Source organism: Lissotriton vulgaris, chromosome 9, assembly GCF_964263255.1.
Source record: "Lissotriton vulgaris chromosome 9, aLisVul1.2, whole genome shotgun sequence".
NCBI lineage: Eukaryota > Metazoa > Chordata > Amphibia > Caudata > Salamandridae > Lissotriton > Lissotriton vulgaris.
In genome coordinates, this window is record NC_141697.1 from 703,321,990 (window position 1) to 703,339,134 (window position 17,145).

General features: G+C 42.4%; 1 long non-coding RNA gene across 1 annotated transcript in view; it reads left to right on the forward strand.

Annotated features, from left to right (window-relative positions):
• Window positions 1–15,107, forward strand: part of LOC147692137 (uncharacterized) — a 62,623-nt gene extending 47,516 nt beyond the window's left edge. Inside the window, exon 4 of the long non-coding RNA XR_015299811.1 lies at window positions 15,013–15,107. This is a non-coding gene — a long non-coding RNA (uncharacterized LOC147692137). The remainder of the gene's footprint in view (window positions 1–15,012) is intronic.
• The last annotated feature ends 2,038 nt before the right edge of the window (window positions 15,108–17,145 follow it).

Here is a 17,145-nt window from a genome sequence, read left to right on the forward strand (position 1 = left end):
AGTATATGACAGTTCTTCCTATGGTCAGGGCAACTAAAACAGAAATACGACGATGTTACGGTTTGTACAGCCTATCTAAGGGCAACATGCTGATCTATATAGCCAAGGAGCATATAGTAGAAAACGCACCTCCTAGTCAGCTAGTAGCTACCAATTCTCTTATGCTCGAAGTTAGACGATAAAGAGTGTCTTCGCGGTGAGGGGGCTTAGTCTGATTCTAAATAATCTGAAACATGGAAGAAGACGCAGAAACAGAACATGAGTTTATCTAAACCACAGTAATCATATGACTCATTGTAGTTAAAGATTATGCTATAACGATTGCATGGACATGTATCTGATAAGGAATATCTTACTTTTGTCAGTGCTGCGGTATATTCCAATGGAGAGTAAATTAAGCAGATTTTAATACCACTAACTCCGTACGACCGACTGAAACATAGAGATGGTATATATTTCACGAAAGGATGCAAAGGCATAAGCATAGAAACATGCACAAAATCACCCTAATCGTACGATTACATGATAGATTAACAACAGGCACTGAGGCACAAGAGAGTTGGGGAGGCTCAGAGAGCATAGAGTCAGACGTTAAAAATAACAGCCTGATCTTCCCAGCATATCGCACTCCGGCCGCATTCTAAGCCTACATAATCTCACATAACCCATAATTATAACCTACCAGGGCGTCTCGCGTGGCCGTATAAACTCCCCTCTCTTCTTCAAATGTTCGCGGTAAACGGCGTTCGTAATACGATATCCGGCTTTAAACCCCTCCGCGAGGGCACAAAATCACGCGATAATACCCGTATTCCCGATGTGATCTGAAACGTCATGCGGGACTCGACATAGAAAGTGGACTGCACACCAATAGCCATTTGCCTGAAGTTTATACCTTACGTAAAGAACTAAAAAGAAAACGGGGAAACCGGACAAAGGGCATTTTTAGCTAAGCTACAAGGGAAAGAGTAATCTCTAAGTAAATAGAACAACTACTTATTAAAAGTCCCGGCGATACGAGAACACAAGAGGATAAGACTTGTGTATTGTAAACAATCATTTTCTCTACGTACCGGTAATGGTGATTAACACACATGTCCACTTACCATTACTTTTCATAGGTATAAAGAAGGGCTCAAAATAAGATAGAGTACTCAGAACATAAGACAATTCACATATAAATAAGAAAAAAAGGGGGAAAAAGATCAGCGCCCAATAATGGATCATATTTACAAGGACTATTGATATAGGTTGTAATACAGGTACTAACTAGAAAGAATGTAAACATCTCTACTTGGTAACATACCAAGATATTTCCTCATTCAATCCACGTTTGACACTATCCAGGTGATAGATCCAGAAAGTTTCACGTTTCTTCCGGGTGATTTCATTCAATTGGCCCATTCTGGGTACTACCTTTTCCAGGATAGACCACTTGATTTCATGTTCAGCCATCAGATACTGCGGTACCTCGCCACAATGGTCCCCAGAACGAAAGGGGAAGAAACAAAGAATGGATACTGCAAGAGCTAACAAGGAACTAAGTATCGCATGTTCCACTTTCATCAATACCAATAATGGAGGGCCATTATAAGATGTTATATAGCATAGACATAGCAGATTTTTAACATAGAGGTCATCCTGCTAATTATGGATATATGTGATTCTCTTTTTTTTTAATACATTTTTTATTACAAGCCGTAGGAAGAAAAAATACATTGGTACATTGATTTCTTCTTAATTAGAAAACACATTAGACAAAAATTTACAATATCCAAGAGACAACCCTAGACAATAAAATGCCACAGCGATAATACAAAACTACAATAATGCACAACTAGCCATATCAATATATGAATACTAGTAGAGAGACAACTAAACTAATACTATGCTTCAAAATTTAAACCTATCGATATAATACAATAATAATATACAAAAATACTATTACTGTACTTAAAATATTAGTTCCAAAACATATTGAATTACCCAATACAAAAACAACTGGTAATAAGCAGCATCAAGATTATTAATATTATACCATTCATAAAGTGCTAATGCAAAAAGTGGAAAGACCGACACTTTAAAACCACAAAAAAAAACATTAATATAGTTCTGAAAGTGCTATTGTTATTGCGTACAAAATTGGCCTATATAAAGTGACTAATGCAATAAAGTGCTGATGTATAGTAGCACAAATAGTAATACATTTCATGAAGTGCAAATATAATAACGTACAAAACTTTTGACTAATATACATGATAAAAGTGCTTAGCCAGTTTGATATTTGATATAGCACGGCTAATGGATACTTATATTTCCTCAAATGCAAATGTAATACCATCTTACTATTAACTAAAATATAACAATCACCTTCCTTTTAACAGTTCAAGCTTGTTAAAATGTTTCCAATTCCTTTCAAATTTTACAATCGCACCCACTCTACCTGCATAGGCTCTCTCAAAATTATATGTTCTTCTCATTTTATTAACCCACTTAACATGACATGGACTCACCATAGATTTCCAATTTTGCAAAATCAGGGACCGTGCCACAGCAGTGGAAATAAAAATAAACATTTCTTCTGATTTATTGAACCTGTTCCTTTCTTTACAGATGCCAAAAAGGGCCACTTCCGCTTCTGGAAGAAGAATTTTCCCAATTGCTATCTCCAAATCTGCGAAAATCTCTTTCCAGAAGGGTTCTAACTTTGCACATGAGAAAAAAATATGATACCAACCACCCTGTCCCCTGGTTTTGCATCTAAAGCATTTATTCTCACATTCGGGGAACATTCTCTGTAGGGCCTCCGGGGTATAATATGCCAGCCAGCGAGAAAGAAAGGACATTCTCTTATAGTTAGCTGCTCGAAGTGCTCCGTTTCCTAAATAACATATTGTCTCCCAGTCTTTATCTGACAATACACACTGTAATGTGAGACTTGTTTTCTCCAAGTGGTTAATTATAATAGTAGATGATCCAGACGGGAGTAACTTTTTGTACCAGAATCCAATACCCTTATGTTTCTCCCCATATAGCGCTGTTAACAAAGCATTGGGTGTTGTATCTAGACTTCCCACTTCTTTTCTTATAAAATAGATCAATTGCAAATATTGAAAAAACATGAGCCGCCTCGGATGCGTTCTATCTCTAACCATTTGCCAGCTAATTATCGTATTTTGAGTGAGAAGGTGCCTTATTTCACAGAATCCGGCTGATTCCCATTCTGTCATATGATTTGAAGAAATCCTAAGACCCATTTTAGCACATTATGACAGTTTTAAATAAATATCTCCATCTGAACCGTGTTTTTCAAATAGAAGCCGTAATCTTGATGAATACCCCACCAGTGTCTTATATCGTGTTCTCTTTGGGAGCTTTGCAGTTTTTAAGAAGATAAAAATTTAAGAACCTGATTCCTCAAGCATTCTATTTAAAAAAAAGTTGTCTCTTGTCTGTCTATCCTTTAATAAACCTGCCATTATATCGAAAAAAGCTGCTTCGTAATATGTATTAAAATGGGGAAGTGCGAGCCCGCCTTGGTTAACAGGAAGTTGTATCACCGCGAGTTTGACTGTGTTGGCCTTTTTGTTTCAGATAAATCTTCTCATCATGGATTCTAGTTCGTTAAAAAAGGCCATATTGACTTTGATTGGAATGTTACTAAACAAAAATAAAAGTAGAGGTAATATGTTCATCTTTATCAATGCCACTCTGCCATCAATGATAAGGGCAGTATATCCCATTGTTCTAAAAGGCTCTTAATTTTATTCTTTGTTTTTATATAATTCAGTTGAAAAAGTTCTTGATAGTCTCTGGTCACATAAATCCCTAAATATCTTATTGGGTCCCTTTTTTCTGCTTGAAACTGGAGATCTAACGGAAGGAAATCTAAATTTGAATTTAAAATAAGAACTTCTGTTTTTTTCTCGTTGATTTTATAGCCCCCAATCTTCTTGTATTCCTGAAGCTCTTTCATAAGATGTAAGATATTTTCTTTATCAGGAGCCATATATAGGATAATGTCGTCTGCAAATAATTTTAACTTCGACATTCCAGCAATTGGGGAAGATATTGCAACATTATTTCTTATTTTTATTACCAGGGGTTCGATAAAAAAGGTGAAAAGCAGGGGTGATAAGGGGCAACCTTGCCTGGTGCCCCGGTTTATTTTAATCTTCCCTGCTTGCTTGGCATTTATTATCACCTAGGCTGATGCCCCTTCATACATATTTTGTAGCATGCTAATAATAGTGGCGGGGAATCCAAAATAACCCAAGGAAAAAAATAACGCTGACCAGTTGACTAAATCAAATGCTTTTTCTGCATCAGTCATAAGAATGCATGCAGAAATTGAATTAATATTAAAATAATCTAGCGCCTGTATTAAATATTCTGTGTTGGCAGCCATACAACGGCCGGCTATAAAACCCGTTTGGTCTTGGTGTATTACCTCCTGGGCCGCCAACACGAATCTTTGAGCCCAAATTTTCATAAAAACCTTATAGTCTGAGTTTAATAGACTAATTGGTCTATAGGAATTTACGTCCTCTGGATTCTTGCCTTTCTTAACAAAACTAATAATTGTGGACTTTTTAAACTCTGAGGAAACCCTACCACCTACTCTAATATAATTAAATACATTTTTCAAGGGATCTTCCAATTCCTTCAAAAAAAACCTTGTAAAATTAAATGGGGAATCCATCTATCCCTGAAGCTTTTTCTCCCGCTGGAGCTTTTATACTATTCTGAATTTCCAGATGACTTATATCGCAGCCTATTTGATTAGATCTGAAATTGGAAATTTTGGGGATATTCAATTTATCAAAATATTCCCTGATCAATATTTCCTCCACTTGAATATCAGTAGAGTATATTCTCTCGTAATGATCAAGGAATATTTTCGCAATTCCCTCACTTCGAGTAACTATTCCACCTAATGGGTCTTGGATTTTTAAAATGATGGAAGACTCTTGTTTTTTCCTGATCGAGTTTGCCAGCAGCTTACCCATAAGTTGGCTGTCTTCATATAGCTTTTGTTGGAAGGCTTTTGAGCTATTTATCTCTTCCAGGATGAAGAAGTCCTTAAGCAATACTTTAGCTTGTTCCCAATTATTAGGTTTTTGATTCATTTTCAATGCGTACTCCTTCTCAGCAGCACGCTGAAGGGCAGATATCTTTCTTTTTCGGTCATTTGCTTTATTAGATGAAAAAGCTATAATCTGTCCCCGCGCTGCTGTTTTGAATGCCCCCCATACTGCAAAAGGCTCTGCTGAGTCCTTATTCACTAGGAAAAATTATTTTATCCAATCTTTGAAACCCTCAACCCATGTCATGTTCTGTAAAAGGGTACGATCCAACTGCCACCTAGATCTCTCCCCTGTCATACCCTCTAGTATTAGTTCAACCTCAATCCTCCCATGATCTGAAAAGGGATTGCAGCCTATCAATGCGTTGGAAATTTGGAGCGATCTAGAGGATATAAAGAAATCTATTCTAGAGGCTGTATGGAACCTATTAGAATAGCATGTGTAGGACTCTAAATTGGGGTTTAGGGAGCGCCAGGAGTCCCGCAATTGATATTCTAACATAAAAGCCTCTAACACCCCTTTACTCTTTGGTTTTAGTTGTTTCTTATTCTTGTTAGAGGTATCCTTCTTTAAATCCTGGATATAATAGAAATCACCTCCTACTATAATTTGCCCAGCAGTGCCCCTCAGTATTTCACTAATTTCAGTCAGGGCCGAGGTGTCGTCAAAAATTGGGCCATAATAATTTACAAAGTTGAATACCTTTCCCAACAATTTTACTGCAACCCAAAGCCATCTGCCTTTAGAGTCTCTTTGCATTCGCACAATTTCCCAGGGTAAATTCCTTGAGACACCCCTCTGGGCGACCCCAGCTGAGGAAAAAAACCCATAGGAAAAATATCTAGGCAGAAACAACTTTGGAGAGTTCGATTTCAAGTGCGTCTCCTGGAGGAAGACTACATGGGGTTTAAAGGCAATTGCCCATTTCAAAAGGGCTCCATATTTCTGTTTATTTAGCAGCCCATTCGCATTAATGGACAGGATATTGCAAAGGTCAAATCTCATTAACGAAGCTATGAAGTTCTAAACCTCTTCTGTACCAGCCAATACTAAGATTAGAAAACCTACTAAACTTGTATTTTTTACAGCTTTCACCCCCCCCCCACCCAGGACCCCCCCAGGAATGTGGGAGACCCCTCCCCGTCCACACTGCCCACATCCCACCCCTTCTTTCTTCTTCTGGTGTCTTCTTATTACACCCTAGTGTGACCCTTGACCCAGGAACACCCGCCTGAATTTTTCCCTTTGGCTAAACGAAAGGAGGGAAGGAATCCCCCCTTAATGCACACTCTTTTTTTTTTTTTTTTTTTTTGCTAAATTATAACATTAGATTCCTCATATTTAACATTTAACATTCAGTTAAGCCAGCTATTGAGCCTAGGCCCTTGTAGATATCTCATTAAGAAGGGTCTGAGCCTCTTCTAAATCAGTAAATAGAAAGAATTTTCCCTTAACGAGAACCTTCAGCTTTGATTGCTGCGCAATCGAGGCCTGGGCACCATTAGCTTTAAATAACTGCAGCAATTTTACAAACTCTTTCATTCTTTTAGCTGCAGTTGCTGTCATATCTGAAAAGATCCTACATTTTGTAGTTTTGGAAACAGTAAACTGGCGTTGTTGATATGCCTTAGCGAGTATCCATTCCTTAATCCTGAAATCCGCAAAATTTAGAAGGATAGTTCTGGGAAATGGAGAGTTCGCAAAACGCTGAGCCGGTACTCTGTGGGCTCATGTTATCGTTAAGTCTCCTTCAAAATCTGGTGGAACTACTTTCTGTATAAATGAGTTGACCCATTGTACTGTGTCGGATCCTTCTGTTCCTTCTGGAACTCCTACAATCTTCAGGTTAGATCTGCGAGAATGGTTCTCCAACTCCTCGAGTTTATTCTCCATTATAATCCTCTTCTTTGTAGTCTCTCCTGTTACCAGATTCATCTGATCTTCCAGGACTGCAATCCTTGACTCAGCTTCCAGAACCCTGTTGGGGAGCGCCAGTGTTAACTCCTCCAGCTTATCTATTCTGGCGTGAATAGCAGCAAGCTCCGTACGCTGATTATTTTTAATTTCACGGATCTCATCGAGAATTAGGTTAAGCATCTCACAAATATCTAGCTGAAATTTGACTTCAGATCTTGCTTCCTTGTCGAGAAGGCTAGAATCGGGTCCTAATATTCTTTCACTCCCGGGAGTTGTATCATGCATACTTCCCCCATCACTTGCCGCTTCATTTGCTACATTTACTGTAGAAAGCTGAGTTTGAGGTGGAGATACTGTCATGTCAGGACCCTTAGATAGAACGTTAGAGGCTGGAGAATCCAAAGTGAAGGAGACCGAAGGGGGTTGTGATAAATTAGGAAGGAGAGATTTCGGAGATGTTCTTTTTGCAAACAGTGGAAAGTCTCTCACCTCCTTTCCTCCCATCCCACTGTTTCTCCTCTCTTCTACTACCTGAGGCACTGACGTTACCAATGTTGGTGAGGGGTTAAGAGTCTGAGGATGGGCTTCCATTTCTGCCTGTGACTGTGCAAATAAATCTGCTGCATTAGTATCGTTCGTCTTGTCCCCCTCTGTTGCTACTTCTTGCTGTTCTATATGCTGTTCTTTATGTTGTAGGGGGGTAGAGGAGGAGGGTGGCTCATCATCTGAAGATTCAGGTGTTGTAACATCAGCTACAGGGCTCCCCTCCCTATTGGTGTCTTTATTTTTCTCACAAGCAGCTTTGCGTGCAGCTTTTTTAGCCAGAGCAAGACGAGTTTTGGCTTTCTGTCGAGCAGCCGCTTCCACTTTACTGAGTTTAACCGCGTCATCATTCTTCAAAGGTTTGCCCATTTTTAGAGAAGTACACTCCCCTTTTATTTTTTTTAGTTCGTTTTTAGGATGAAAAAAAGTTTTTAATGCTTGATCTATAGCAACCCGTTGCAGCCCAGTGGTCCCAAACGATCCCCACAGTTAGCTCAGAGCAGCTCCAGCTCCACAGAGTCCAGAAGATAACCCAGCAATTTTTAAAGGTATACTAATCACTTCTAGTAAGCCAAACTCAATTAGCTGCGCCTGGGAACCACCCTCCGGTTTACGCTCCGGTTTACACCACCTTACTTCCTTCCGTGGAAAATCAGTCAGCCAGCCAGCACAGCCAGCACAGCAAGCTCAAAAAAGTACCTGCTCCGTATCTGCCCGCTATTAAGGATGCGCTCACCACCACCTCAAAAGATACAGATTAGCGGCATGTCCTAATACGGACCGAACACCCATCAGGCAGTTCTGCACAAAAAGACTTTGTGTCTTGGCCCGCTGATAAGGACACGCACACGCTCACCTCAAAGGAAACAGATGAGCGGTATGTTCTAACACGGATCGAGCTCCCGTCAGGCTCCGGTCAGGCTCCCGTCAGGCAGCTAGACCAAATCAGCAGCAGCGAGGCTGAGTCTTAGGCATCATCTCTCCCGGTGCATTTCCTCCTGATTTCTCTGCGCCGTGCCACGCTACACAAGTGAGTCTGTGTTTTCTTTTGCGCTTGTGACTCCCGGTTTCCTGTAGCTGCAGTCCACCAGCGTCTCAGCGTCTCAGCGTTTTCCAGATCACAATCGCCATTACGGAGGCGGGGTCACGGGTCACGAGTCACGGGAGACTACGCAGAGGCGTGGAACTCTGCAGTCATCCCTGCCCGAGGCGTTCGCGGATATATGTGATTCTCAATGTACTTTATTCCATTCCAAGAGTTCGTTTAATCCAAATTGCCCGCTTTTCTCTTGGAAAATCCATCTCGCCTTTGTTGTTGTCTACCTCCTCTTCCCCTGCATTGACCACCCAAATTCAGTTGTTCTGTCCCAGGTTGGTAATAAGTGTCGCTGATGTAAGGGAAAGCCCACTCGTGTGTATATCTTTCTAGGTTGCGTTGGAGACCTTCCATTTTTTGATTTACCATGTAGTTTTGATATTCACTGAGGTCGTCTTGAATTTTACTCAGATGTTCTTTGGTATTGGTGAAAGTAGTGTCACGCTTAATACTTTCCTCTAACTCTAAAATTTCTTTTAGTAGTTCCTCTCTTAGTCTTTGTGTGGTGCTTATAATTAAAATAAACCAGTCTCTTGTGCACTTATTTGCTATATAGCTTCAATCAAGCCTAAATTTGCTGTCATCAAGAAAAATTCTTGGATCGATCCTTACAAGCAAACTTGCGGGCGATGCTCCTGCTCTGTAATATTCTGACATTAAAGCCCCATGTAGGGCAATCCTAACCTGTTTTTTCTTTATGTTACTTAGCTTCTCCCATTCCTCCCTCACCGAAGTACTACCTAGTAGGGGGTTGTCTGGAAAAAGCGAAGGGCCCGCTAGGATCGCGGCTATTTGTTCATCGGTAAAGGCTAAACAATTTTTGTCCGTTCTATGGATAGCCACCTATAGATATTCTTTACAGTATGGTGTCAAAAAATTCTATAAAAGCAAGTGTAAAGAATAATTTAAAAAGAGGGATATTGAGGCTGTAAATGCTCTCACGGCTGAGCCGCCGTCCACACCATAAACACAATAAGGAGCACAGAGGGAAGAACAGGACACAGGTTGCCCTCCACTCATAAAGTCATGCAAACAACTGTGACCTGGTCCACTTAGGCAGTGTTTTGTACTTTCTCAACAAGTGTACAACATGTTGCAATCCTTTATAACTATCTCCCCTTCCTTAAGGACCAGTGGGGTAGAGAGTACATTGTTTAACACGCCAATTTTAAAAGGCCTCCATCCCATCTAAGACAGTAGTGATTAATGGGCAACAAACAACAATGTGTATTGTGAAAAAAATGTGAGAAAGCAAGATGACACCTCACGGGCGAACCACCAACGGGGAACCTGGTCGGTACTCACCAGTGTAGCCCTACTCTCATCATCGGCAGTCATCCAGGGCCTCATTTATGAGGCCATGCGTCACTTTTACGCCGCCAGTGCGCACTATTTGTGATGCACCAATGGCGTAAAAAATGCGCCTTGTTGAGCCATATTTACAAAGTGACGCATCTAGGTAGATGCGTCACTTTGTAAACCCCTTGCGCCACATTATACCTGCGCCAGGTATAATGTATGCAAGGGGGGCGTATTGACTCAAGGAAGGGTTGTAGAAGTGACGCAGTGAAATCTATGAGATTTCACTGCGTCACTTTTAGGACGCCGTTGTGTCAAAATCTTGGCCTGCCTCATAGCAGGCGTAAGACTGACGCAGGCCCTTTCACATGGGGCTTTCCCGATGTGAAAGGACGCATTGCTGGAGTTGCGTCACTTTTGTGACACACTCTAGCAATGCGTCACTTTTGCGCTTACAGATACGTCAGAAATACTGACGTATCTGTAACTCCTTGCGACATGATGCATCATACATTAAATATGACGCATCAGGAATGTCGCAAGGAGTGCGCACTGAGAAGTGACGCATCGCTGCTTTCACGCAGCGATGCGTCATTTCTCATAAATGAGGCCCCAAGCTTTAAAGAAATGTGTCCAAACAAAATTGATGTGTGAGTGCAATTCAAGTGCAGTGGAAAACAGTGCAAAACGAACAACAAACAGCTTACTGCAAGAAAGAATCAAAATCAGGATGCCATTGTGGCTCCTCTGATGTGACCTGCGGGTCTGTCTGTGTAGCCTTGGTAGACTTTTTCATCCCTATATTGTGTTTTTATGCTGCAGTTTAGTGCATAGTGTAGAACAAGACCACAGTAGGGTTAATTTTAGTTTAGCTATAACTTTATTGAGACATTTGGTTCATAACACATCTGTCCACACCTATGTTCGTCACATAGTCACTTAAGAAACAAATGGCAAGCTCAAATCATGTTAAATGCAAAAGGGATGCAACGCAATCACAAAATCTGAAACATTTACGTTATCTAAATGTTCAATTGCAGGCTTCCTTGAAAAAAAATTATACTTTAAAAACATTGGTTTTAACTAGAAACTTTTTGAGTGGAATTAAAAACATTGGTGAGTCAATGTGTGATAAATAGAACACTTGACATTTAGGGTCCGATTACGATGCGCCCTGGAAAGGCTCCGACCGATGTCGGTTTACTTTCCGACTGCCGTATTACATGCTGGGGGTCAGAAACTAAACCGGCTGGTCATTCCGAGAGGCTTCCGACGAGCTCAAGTCGGGGGCCAGCCCATAATCCTAAAGAGTAGTCTTTCCGAAATGGAAAGCCTGTCGAAAAGCATGTTTAGGGGCCTCTAGAAGGGCCACCTTGTAAGTGCAGCCTCCAGTTGGAGGCTGAGGGGGCACCTATGGTACCCCCCATTTAATCCCTGCACCCCGCTGCAGGCACCTTGAGGTACCTGACACAGGACACAGTGATTAACACCAACTCCCATTTCCCTATGGGAGCATGTACTTGTTTAGGGCAGTAATACATGCTCCCACAGGTAAATGTAAGAATGCGCATCCTAATCAGGAGGTCGAGACCGCCGACTGGAGGTCGTTCAGTCCCAATTCCGATACGGTGTCGGGCTGACGCAAGTCCGCCCGTCATCGTCATAGGCCCCTTAATGTACATATTCTTTCTCTGTCCTATACATTTGCAAACATCTCAGACAGTATAGATTGGATTACATCCAAGTTGAAACTTTAATATTTCAGAATATAAATTGGAATTCAAGGGCACTTATTTTGTTTCCCAAAGTTTTTAAAGCAAGTAAGGTTTCCTTATTAAATATTCATAATGTTGCGTGAAGGATATATTTAAAGCTGATCTTTTTAATACCATATTACCCTGCAGTACGTGCTAATTTCAATCATTTATGTTCGCCTTTAATAATGATATTGCCCACTTTCTTTTGCTTCATAAAACATCTTTTAGCAAAGATACTGGAATTTATATAGGTGCTGAGAACATTTGAATCACTGCCAATTCAGCCCAAAAAATAAGATTTAATATTGGATAGTTCTTATATTTATTCCTTTGATGTGAATTAAAATGTGTTGAAAGCATAAACTTTTAGGGGCAGATTTACAAGCCCCTTGCGCCACTTTTGCATCACTTTTTCCATGTTAAAAGTGACGCAAAAGTGACGCAAGGGGCTTGTAAATCTGCCCCTTAATGAGCACTCACCCATCACTTAAATCTAGATTTAATACCTCAGCTACATAAAGAGCCAAAAGTGATATTTTATTTCAAAAGCTCACAACAAGGTTTCTAAAGAGAGACCTCTGTACATAATAATAATAATGTAATATAATATATTAAAATCATTTATAAAGCGCCTGGTTACACCAACTGGTGTGTCCCCGCCCTAGAAGCTGCTACATAAAAGGCTGAGAAAGGCCATAGATCAGAGGCAGATATGAACAAACTAAACGCACAACTGGAAAAGCTATGTTTTCAAGCCTTTCGGGAAAGAAGAGGAGGTATTGTATTCCAGTGTTTTGCTGGTAGGTCGCCAAATGAGCGCACACCCATTCTTGCTCTTTGGATTTTAGTGACCTGGAGCAGGTGAGCCCCTGTTGATCTCAGGTGACGTGTCGGATTATAGGGTGTAAGAAGATCGTTCAGTTAACTAGGGCCCTTGCCCTCTAGGCTCCAGTGACAAAACCACAAGGCTTTAAATAGAATTATTTTGTTACCAGGTAGCCAATGCAGGGATGCAAGGGCTTCCGCCGAAGAAGCTCTCCTTGGTAGATTGAGAACGAGGCCGGCTGCCACATTCTGAATGCTTTGCAGCCGATGGAAAAAATGTTTTTTGCTCCAAGGTAGAGGACATTTCCATAGTCCAGCTGGGATGTGAAGAGAGTATGAATCAGGGTTTTCCTGGCTGAAATGGGAGGATTTCCAAGGTTTTCTTTAACATTTTGAGGATTGCAAAGCACTTCCCTGTGACCTTCATGGTGTGGGTCTCGAAAGATAGTTTAGGGTCAAGCTAGACTCTCAGATTTTTAGCTTACTCTTTAGGGCTAGGTGAGGGACCCAGCATCTGGGGCCACCATGCTGAGCACCAGACTTAAGGGGACTTCCCTACGATCATGACCTCAGTCTTCTGCCATTCAATTTGAGGCAATTGCTTGACATCCAGCAAGCCAGGTCCTTCAGACAGGAAGAAAATTGGGTAGCTGCATCTTCAGAGTTGTGGGATAAAGTGACAACTAGCTGGGTGTCATCAGCTTATGACACAATCGTCAGATAGTGTTTTTCCACAATCTCTGCCAGGGGTCCGATGTGCATATTAAAGAGAGTTAGGCTTACAATTGAGCAACGTGGGACCCCTTGTGAGAGTGGCATGCGTTTGGACATATGTGGACGCTGTGCAACTTTAAAGCTACGGTCCTGTAGGAAGGAGGTCATCCACTTGAGAACTGCTCCGTCCTGCCCACCTGACCAGAGTCACTGCAGGAGCAATTTGTGGAAGACAGTGTCAAAGGCTACGCTGAGGTCCATCAGGATCAAAGCTACAGTGTGACCAGCATCCGCACGCCTGCATAGTGTCTCCATGGTGAGGAGGAACGCTGACTCCCTAGAGTACGTGGCTCTTGAGCCTGATTGTGTGGGGTGGAATAGATTATGCTGTTGCTATGTGCAAGTAATTGCATGTTCACAACCTCCTCTGCCATTTTAGAAAAATAAGGCAGGAGTGAAATGGGGCATAGGTTATCCAACAAACCTGGGTCTGCTGTTTTTTGCTCGAAGGGGAGAACAATTGCGTGTTTCCACTTCCTCGGAACCTCACCCTGTTGGAAGGATAGCTCCAAGAGCTGCTTTACATATGGTAAGATTGTGTGTAGCCCTTCCCTAATTATTTTAGGCAACGATGGATCCATTGATATTTAATGCTTAGTTGAATTTTACTAAAGCCGCATCAGACAACAATGCTCTGGTCAGTAAGGATTTTAGATGATCATATTCCCATTTACATTTCTAGTAAGTAATGCCTAGAAATCTTATAGGATTCTTCCCTCTGCACTTTGTATTTGCCTAGAGACCAAGTCATATTAATTAGTTTTCTCCCAAACACCATTATTTTGGCTTTTTCTATGTTTACCGCAAAAATATTCACTTTGCAATCGCTGCTTGTAATAAAATGTACGTGTAAACCCACAGCTGTATAATCCAATAAAATTAGGTCATCAGCATAGAGCAGATAAGGAATGTAGAACCCTCCCTTTTATGGAAAAATTCATTTGTTTCTTTCCAAGTGGCCAGCAAATCTGCCACGTTTTAACCAAAAAGCAAGGGAGCCAAAACACAACCCTGATGAAGAACATTTAGTATTTTAATCTTTTTCTACCGACAACCTACGTCGTGTAAAAATGATTGTGTAAGAAACTTGGAGATTCGAGACAGCTCTAAAATTGTGGTATATTTTTAATTCTAGTTTTTATGCTGATCACTAATCTTATTTAATATGTTTTTTAATTTTTTTTGTATAGAATGGAATGTATATCTTTTATGATCTTGTGATCGAAATAAAGATTATTCGAATCGAATCGATACATTTTCACCTAAGCCAATTTAGTGTGAGGAGACCTTTGATAAGTGACAAGAGGCCCTTTGAGATCTTTCAAGACCCCCCACTTACATCACTTGTGACCTCTGACCAAAGAATAAAATGCTTAGGATCACAGTACAGTAGGACAGACAGTAGAAAGTCTGGGTGATTTTGCAGCAGATGGGTGATTTTGAAAGGCCAAAATGATTGGTGAAGGTACCCACCTGCTAGACAGCCATCTCGAAGGCTGGAAGTGTTTGGGACGAGTCACTCATTACATGGCAAGTCTAATATGTCAAGATCCTCTCTGTCTTTTAACAACACTGATTTGTTGGTAAAGCTCCAAAAATCCACACATGGTAAAGGTAATCAGCTCGTGATTTGGCCCATTTTGTTCTACTGTTTCTAAGCTTCGCCTGTTCATACCGACTTCTGTTCCTGATTCTGTTTTGCTTTTTTTTGCAGGTCCAGTTCTCGGATCTGAAGAGTAATGTCACGCAGGAAGGATATCAGATTGGATCACTGTGCTTTATTTTACCTTCATCGTGTGTGTAATAAACAATCCTTAGATCTCAGTGTGTTCATGAGCTTTTCATAATATTTTTTCACTTCTGGGCACTTAGCAGCTTTTGAGGCTTACTGTTGTGTTTTTGCAGTATTTTTGCAGCAATTTTCATTTCTTTAGATTGACAGATTTGGGATCCAGACCACAAAGTCCTCGGACAAGGTCAAGATTCTGACAGTTTTCTACCAATCTGCTGATGACAAAGGTGTATTTTGCTCTATGTGACACTGTTTTGATCTTCGATTTACAGTCTTGAACAGATCTTTCTCAGATTCCTATTTTACAATTCTTTTTTAAGAAAACGTTGTGACATATTGCATTCTGCTTACATAAGGCTGCATCTGCCTCCCTAAAACAGCTTTCGCTGCTCCCTTTGGAAGTTTTAGGTCTCACCTAGTAAAAGAAGCATGTGCTGTCTGTTATGAGACGTATTGTTAGCGTGGGCTTAGAGCACGCTCATTACCTCCTCGTTAGTCTTCCTCGCCACATGACTTACATAGTGAGCATCAGCTCCACGACAGAACCCTCCAAAGCAAAAAAAGCCTCCCACCCCCTCCCAACATGGCCGACCAGTCCCACCTGACCTCTATAAGAGGCGGGCCGGCCCAACCAACAGCCTGTTTTTTTTGTTCTGCGCGATTCTCTCCAGAGGCGCTGTACAGGTAAGGTGGGCCGGTGTGAGCTGGCCCATGGGTTTTAAGGTTGAGGATCCTGCTTTAGCGGTCCCTGGTGCCTTAGGACTAAAATTCCCCCCCCTCTTCCTTCCCCCGGTCCTGTGGGGCCGGTTAGGTGCTGCTATAGCGTGCCAAGGGTTTACAGGGGGGGGGGGGCGGCCGGGGGTGTGGGGTGTTTCTGCATTCCCGTGTCTCCCCTGGTCGTTACTGACGGGCCCTTGCCACTTGTTGGGCTTTGGGTCCGGCGCTGGGGGTTCTCCTGTATGAGGCTCCGTTTGCTGTTCTGCGCCTATGCGTTTGCTTGCACAACTCTGAGGTGAAACAGGCATGTGATACACCCTTCGTGTGGCTGAACTGCACAATGGGATTCTTGTTATCCTGGGCTCAATCTCTGCTCACTTGTTTTGACTGCGTTGGGCTAGCATGCGGAAGTGAATGAGCCGCTGGAGGTTCGAGCCTCATGCCGGGCTTTGGGTCAGCTTTCATGGGGTGTCTGCCTGTGAATGCGCTCTATATTCATGCACCGACGTGTGCGCTGGCTTCACAATGTGGTTTGCCTGCTCTCTCGTGCTGGAGCCTAGCCGGGTCAGCGGATTGCACATGTTTTTTTTCAGCGCTTCTGCAATCTCTATTAGGGCAGTGGATTGCGCAGTGCCTGGCCGAGGTGGTGTGCCTCGGAATGAATACGGCACTTACTGACGGCGAGGCGGCGGGGGCAGGCTCGGTCCTACCTCAATGGTCGGCGGGTCCTCGGGCTCTGCTGAAGGGGTCCGGGTGCTCCCCGCCTGCCGGCCTGGATCTCGGTGCCGCGGAGCCGGCATTCGTGTATTTTTTTTGCGTCCCAACGTCCTGCGGCTGGTTGCCGCGCTGGGGTTGGCTCCGGCGGGCTCCCGCCTCTTGTGGGCGGGGTTTGGGTTCCGACAGGTACGGCCTGTGTGTGCCTTCGTCGGCCATGCACGGCATGGTTCCCCTGCTGACTCAGCTGTTTGGACCGCCTTCAATAGGGCAGTGGACTGCGCGTCTGGCTGTGATCTGTGGGTCCTGTGTTCGATCCTCGGTGAGGGCATTTATTTTCGTGGCAACTCTCCTGACTTCTTTATGTGTATTGTATCCGGGGATTTTGTCGCACTTCGCGTGATGACTGTTGTCATGGATGTAAACTTTTTGGATTGCGCGGAATGTCTTTTCCCGCTTCTGGCATTCCTTTCGGGCTGCCATGTGGCCCATTGTTTAGAGCGGCGGTCCCTGAGCAGTGATCTAGCCCAGGTCCAGGGTTCGTATCCCCGCCTCGGCGGGTCTTGGGATCGGATTCCCTCGGATCTAATGCTTCGGTGCTGTATAGTCGGTACTGAGCTCGCC